Source organism: Pseudophryne corroboree, unplaced genomic scaffold (assembly GCF_028390025.1).
Source record: "Pseudophryne corroboree isolate aPseCor3 unplaced genomic scaffold, aPseCor3.hap2 scaffold_1683, whole genome shotgun sequence".
Taxonomy (NCBI): Eukaryota; Metazoa; Chordata; class Amphibia; order Anura; family Myobatrachidae; genus Pseudophryne; species Pseudophryne corroboree.
Genome location: NW_026968319.1, coordinates 91,781 through 98,887, shown reverse-complemented (window position 1 = coordinate 98,887; position 7,107 = coordinate 91,781). Strand labels below are relative to the sequence as shown.

Here is a 7,107-nt window from a genome sequence, read left to right as displayed (position 1 = left end):
CAGGTTGACACCAGGAAACATTAACGCCACTGCATCCTTGCTGCTTTCTCATGTGGAAGTCTGTTTAATGTGAAAACAAGGTGATATCTAATTAGCACACAGGTAAGGAATTACGAAAATCTTTATTTAAGGGTGAAGATGTTTCTCACAAAATTGTTGCCCCAATGCATCATTGAAATTCAAGCTGGAAAGATGATTTTAATATATCACTTGTACATTTTGTATTGCTCTTCTGGTGACAATGTAGTTTTTTTTGTCAATTACCATTTTAATAACAGGGTAAAGAAAATTAAGTGGATTTTTGAAAGAAAACTATACTGTCAATATACTATTAAAACAAATTAAAATGGTAAAAGTTATTGTACTTTAAGTAAAAATAAAAGAGCAAAAATATCAATCCCAGTTTTGATTACTTAAATTAACAAAAAAAATGCATATAGCAAAGGATAGTTTCAATCTGCCTACCTCTGGGTTATGGGTCCAGCATGCTTCCATTGCAGTACTCTGCTGCACATGTAAGTGCAAGAGATCCTGAAGCACTCACTCATCATGGGAAAGTACCAATGTGTTTATTCGTTAGTTGATGGAAGAAACATCTTACAAAAACTCTCCAGATTATTGATTTTTTAATGTTTTTCTAGGAAACGTTCTAGATGTATGCTTATTAGCCTTTGTCAGTAGGCACTTTTTGCAAAGTGTCTCTGTGGCGCAATCGGTTAGTGTGTTCGGCTATTAACCGAAAGGTTGGTGGTTCAATCCCACCCAGGGACCTAATTAAACTTGTGATCAGATTTTGGTGATATTTAAGTAGACAAGTCAAAATTTCAAACCCCCTCTTATGGTGTAGGGTACATGGCCTTCTCTGATGTAATCAGAGTTAGATTTGATTCAGTGATTTTATAAAAAAACAGCTAGGAAGCACAATTTAGCAGTGGGTTGCAGAGAAAAAAAATATGCTGGCAGAAAAATCCAATCGAGTGATTAAACAGCTCTTCATTTTCTGGCTTTATTTTTATGCTAACAAATTTGTTCTCTGAAAAGTGTCCACAAAGCCAAGTCTCTGATTAACACCTTTGTAAGGATGGTTTTTCACCTATTACTAAATTAAACTTGCTTCATTGGAAAGGCAGCAAGATGCATCCTCATTTCAATGTCTACTGAAATAATACAAGTTGACACCAGGAAACATTAACGCCACTGCATCCTTGCTGCTTTCTCATGTGGAAGTCTGTTTAATATGAAAACAAGGTGATATCTAATTAGCACACAGGTAAGGAATTAAGAAAATCTTTATTTAAGGGTGAAGATGTTTCTCACAAATTTGTTGACCCAATGCATCATTGAAATTCAAGCTGGAAAGATGATTTTAATATATCACTTGTACATTTTGTATTGCTCTTCTGGTGACAATGTAGTTTGTTTTTGTCAATTACCATTTTAATAATAGGGTAAAGAAAATGAAGTGGATTTTTGAAAGAAAACAATACTGTCAATATACTATTAAAACAAATTAAAATGGTAAAAGTTATTGTACTTTAAGTAAAAATAAAAGAGACAAAATATCAATCCCAGTTTTGGATTACTTTAATTAACAAAAAAAAATGCATATAGCAGAGGATAGTTTCAATCTGCCTACCTCTGGGTTATGGGCCCAGCATGCTTCCATTGCAGTACTCTGCTGCACATGTAAGTGCAAGAGATCCTGAAGCACTCACTCATCATGGGAAAGTACCAATGTGTTTCTTCGTTGGTTGATGGAAGAAACATCTTACAAAAACTCTCCAGATTATTGACTTTTTAAAGTTTTTCTAGGAAACGTTTTAGATGAATGCTTATTAGCCTTTGTCAGTATGGACTTTTGCAAAGTGTCTCTGTGGCGCAATCAATTAGTATGTACGGCTATTAACCATAAGGTTGGTGGTTCAATCCCACCCAGGGACCTAATTTCCCTTGTTATCAGATTTTGGTGATCTTTAAGTAGACAAGTCAAAATTTCAAACCCCCTGTTACGGTGTAGGGTACCTGGCCTTCTCTGATGTAATCAGAGTTAGATTTGATTCAGTGATTTTATAAAAACAGCTAGGAAGCACAATTTAGCAGTGGGTTGCAGAGAAAAAAAATATGCTGGCAGAAAAATCCAATTGAGTGATTAAACAGCTCTTCATTTTCTGGCTTTATTTTTATGCTAACAAATTTGTTCTCTGAAAAGTGTCCACAAAGCCAAGTCTCTGATTAACACCTTTGTAAGGATGGTTTTTCACCTATTACTAAATTAAACTTGCTTCATTGGAAAGGCAGCAAGATGCATCCTCATTTCAATGTCTACTGAAATAATACAAGTTGACACCAGGAAACATTAACGCCACTGCATCCTTGCTGCTTTCTCATGTGGAAGTCTGTTTAATATGAAAACAAGGTGATATCTAATTAGCACACAGGTAAGGAATTAAGAAAATCTTTATTTAAGGGTGAAGATGTTTCTCACAAAATCGTTGCCCCAATGCATCATTGAAATGCAAGCTGGAAATATGATTTTAATATATCACTTGTACATTTTGTATTGCTCTTCTGGTGACAATGTAGTTTGTTTTTGTCAATTACCATTTTAATAATAGGGTAAAGAAAATTAAGTGGATTTTTGAAAGAAAACAATACTGTCAATATACTATTAAAACAAATTAAAATGGTAAAAGTTGTTGTACTTTAAGTAAAAATAAAAGAGCCAAAATATCAATCCCAGTTTTGGATTACTTTAATTAACAAAAAAAAATGCATATAGCAGAAGATAGTTTCAATCTGCCTACCTCTGGGTTATGGGCCTAGCATGCTTCCATTGCTGTACTCTGCTGCACATGTAAGTGCAAGAGATCCTGAAGCACTCACTCATCATGGGAAAGTACCAATGTGTTTCTTCGTTGGTTGATGGAAGAAACATCTTACAAAAACTCTCCAGATTATTGACTTTTTAAAGTTTTTCTAGGAAACGTTTTAGATGAATGCTTATTAGCCTTTGTCAGTATGTACTTTTGCAAAGTGTCTCTGTGGCGCAATCAGTTAGTGTGTACGGCTATTAACCAAAAGGTTGGTGGTTCAATCCCACCCAGGGACGTACTTGACCTTGTTATCAGATTTTGGTGATCTTTAAGTAGACAAGTCAAATTTCATACCCCCTGTTATGGTGTAGGGTACCTGGCCTTCTCTGATGTAATCAGAGTTAGATTTGATTCAGTGATTTTATAAAAACATCTAGGAATCACAATTTAGCAGTGGGTTGCAGAGAAAAAGAAATATGCTGGCAAAAAAATCAAATTGCGTGATTAAACAGCTCTTCATTTTCTGGCTTTATTTTTATGCTAACAAATTTGTTCTCTGAAAAGTGTCCACAAAGCCAAGTCTCTGATTAACACCTTTGTAAGGATGGTTTTTCACCTATTACTAAATTAAACTTGCTTCATTGGAAAGGCAGCAAGATGCATCCTCATTTCAATGGTAAGTCAACCTTCTTGCCCTATGTTCCCTGTCAACGGATGAAGACGCATCATTATCTACCGCAGTCATTTTGGCCCAATAGATATGCAAGAAGTTTAGATTCCCCTTTCTTTGCAGGTAGAGGAAGGAAAAGGAAGAGGTCTGTAGCCTCTTCAAGATCGCAGGACCAGAGATTGTCCTCTGCTTCTGCCAAATCCACTGCATGACACTGGGGCTTTCTTGCAGGAGCCCACACCAGTGGGGGCACGTCTAAAACTCTTCAGTCAGTTCTGGATTCATTCGGACCTGGACTCGTGGGTTTTACAAATAGTGTCCCAAGGGTACAAACTGGGGTTTCAAGACGTTCCCCCTCACCGATTGTTCAAATTGGCCTTTGTCAGCAGGGAGAAGGTTTTTATTCAAGCCTCTTCGTGGTCCCGAAGCCGGACGGCTCAGTCAGACCAATCTTAAATCTGAAATCCCTCAATTTCTTCCTAAAGAAATTCAATTTCAAGATGGAATTTCTCAGGGCAGTGATCTCCAGTCCGGAGGACGGAGATTTCATGGTTTTGGTAGACATAAAGGATGCCTACTTACATGTTCCCATTTAGCCACTGCCTCAAGCTACCTAAGGTTTGCAATTCAGGATTGTCATTACCAATTTCAGACATTGCCGTTTGGTCTGTCCACGGCTCCGAGGATTTTCACCAGGGTGATGGCGGAAATTATGGTTCTCCTTCGCAAGCAAGGAGTCACAATTATCCCGTACTTGGATGATCTCCTGATAAAGGCGAGATCCAGGGACCAGTTGGTGCAAAACATTGCACTCTCCCTGACAGTTCTTCAACAACATGGTTGGCTCCTAAACTTGCCAAAATCGCAGTTGGTCCCAATGACGCGGTTGTTGTTTTTGGGAGTCATACTGTTAGGCGCCAGGGTCCGCATGATGGTCTGCGCGGCCCGGCGCCTAGCAACTAGAGACGCCGTGCACGTACAGCCGCCGGCTCCCTAGCAACGCTAGACGCCGGGCGCGCTGAGCCGCACGGACCCTAGCAACGGGGACGCCACTGGCGGATCGCGTTCCCCATTGCTAGGCTTTAGGAAATTAAGATATTCACCTGCTCTCTGGCCGTGCAGCAAGGCAGCTGCACGGCATTTATTCTAATCAGCCTTTAGCAGCTGATTGGAGGACTCCTTGTTAAATACACTCCCAGGGCTTCTCACAGACGCCGGTAATAGCTTCCTGCATGCTGCCTTTGTTTGCTGAGAGTCTGTTTCCAGTCCTGCTGTATCCGGTCATTCCAGTCCGCAGAAGTCCGGTATTCGGGAGTTGTCATCTCATCCCAAGAGGTCGTTTGGTTCCCTGGAGTCCTGACTGATCACCGTTTTATATCCAGTGGTGTTCGTGAGTTGCGGCTCTGCCGTGTGTTGCGGCTCAGCCGCTTTACCTTTTATATTTTGTGTTTGGAGCATTTGCGGAGGGTTCCGCTTCCACAAGTCCTCTCTGGTACTTGGCGGTGCCGGGTAGGAGAATTGGACAAGTGGATATTTTGGTTGTCCTTTTTCCTGGCGGTTTCTCCGCACATATTATAGTTTTGAGTTTGCTTAGCCCCTGGCCTGGTTGTTTAGTTAGAGGGCCTCTTGTTATCACCCTGTCTCAGGTTTCCCTTTGTCTCTCATTAAGACCGGGGGGCATCGAAGTTGGGCAGACATAATCCGCCCTTCAAACGCGGCTGCCAAGGGCTCAAGAAACCATAGTCTCGCAGGGGATTTCTGACAACACGGGTGAGACAACAGAGTTAGGGCGCCAGGGGCTATTTTCCTGTCCTGCTCCCTTCCCCAGCATTCCGTTCCAGTGCTCCAGTCCTTGCCATAAGATCTTCTCTGACCAGAGTGCTGGAATCATAACATTATTACCGGCCATACCAAAACTTAAAATTAAACAGGGTTTAATTTTTGCTCATTCAGTTTTGTGAGAGTTTATCGGCCTCATGAATCCAACAGGTTTAGGGCCAAATCCTGGTCAGCTCTTAGTCAGCCAGATTCAAGAACTTACTCAGATGGTTCAGGATCTTTCTCTTCGGGTGAAGTCGCAGGAAGATCTTTTGCGAGCTTCCCCAAGGGTAGTCCCTGAACCAAAGATGCATTTGCCTGACCGTTTTTCTGGTGATAGAAAAGAGTTTTTTTAATTTTAAAGAATCCTGTAAACTTTATTTTCGTTTAAGACCGACTTCCTCGGGTACTGAATCTCAGCGGGTCGGGTTTATTATTTCTTTGCTCCAGGGGGATCCTCAGACCTGGGCATTTGGTTTAAGAGCAGAGGATCCGGCATTGTTGTCAATTGACGCTTTTTTTGAGTCTTTAGGGCTCTTGTATGATGACCCTGATAGAGAGGCGTCCGCTGAAAGTCAGTTGCGCGCTCTCAGACAGGGTAGAAATCCTGCAGAGGTTTATTGTACGGAGTTTCGCCGTTGGTCGAACGACTGTGGCTGGAATGACCCAGCCCTGCGCAGTCAGTTTCGCCTCGGCTTATCAGAGTCTATAAAAGACAGTCTCCTTCAGTACCCCGCTCCTGAGACTCTCGATAAACTCATGGAGCTTTCTATTAAGATTGATCGTCGTCTCAGAGAGCGGAGGGCTGAAAAAGGAGCACCTGTAAGGTCAAGTCCGTGTGTATATTCCATTCCTGAAGACGTAGAGGAGACCATGCAGATGGGTCTCTCCCGGCTGTCTCCTGAAGAAAGAGCCAGAAGGCAAAATTCTGGTCTTTGTCTGTACTGTGGGGGTAAGGGACATTTTGCTCGTAATTGTCCGAACAAGTCGGGAAACGCTTTGACCAGGTGAATTGTGAGGGGGTTCACCTAGGTCTGCAGCTTATCTCCTCGAATAACTCCCTTTTAGTCCCAGTTAAAGTTTCCTTTGGCAGCCTCAGTTCTTTGGTGTCGGCTTTTGTTGACAGTGGAGCTGCAGGAAACTTTATGGATTTAACTTGGGCTAAGGCCTTAGGCATTCCTCAGTTACCTTTGGGTAGGTGTGTCACCATGCATGGCTTAGATGGGAGTCCGCTGTCTAATGGGATTATTTCTCTCCGTACACCTCCTGTACTACTTACAGTAGGAGCTCTACATTCCGAGAAAATCGAGTTCTTTCTTACACATTGCCCAGCAGTTCCAGTTGTTCTGGGTCACCCTTGGCTGGCCTTTCATAATCCCACCATTGATTGGCGGTCGGGGGAGATTTCACATTGGGGTACTTTTTGTGATAAGGAATGTATCACGTTTCCAGTCAGAGTAGCAGCTATCATTCCAGAACTCATTCCGGTGGAATACCAGGAGTTTGCTGATGTTTTCTCCAAAGGCAATGCGGACATTCTGCCTCCCCATCGGCCTTATGATTGTGCTATTGAGTTAATTCCTGGTGCCGCATTGCCAAAGGGAAGATTATATGCATTATCCGGGCCAGAAACTGCGGCTATGAATGATTATGTAAAGGAGAGCCTTGAGAAAGGATTTATTAGACCATCAAAATCTCCTTTAAGTGCAGGCTTCTTCTTTGTGGAGAAAAAGGATGGCTCGCTTAGACCTTGCATTGATTTTAGAGCCCTGAATAAGATCTCAGTTAAAAACACCTATCCTTTGC

The 7,107-nt window shown here is 41.7% G+C and overlaps 1 non-coding gene across 1 annotated transcript; it reads left to right on the top strand.

Moving 5' to 3' along the window:
* The first annotated feature begins 697 nt into the window (after nucleotides 1-697).
* TRNAN-AUU (transfer RNA asparagine (anticodon AUU)) lies at nucleotides 698-771 on the top strand. The gene has a single exon. It is a non-coding gene; the product is annotated as a tRNA-Asn (tRNA).
* The last annotated feature ends 6,336 nt before the right edge of the window (nucleotides 772-7,107 follow it).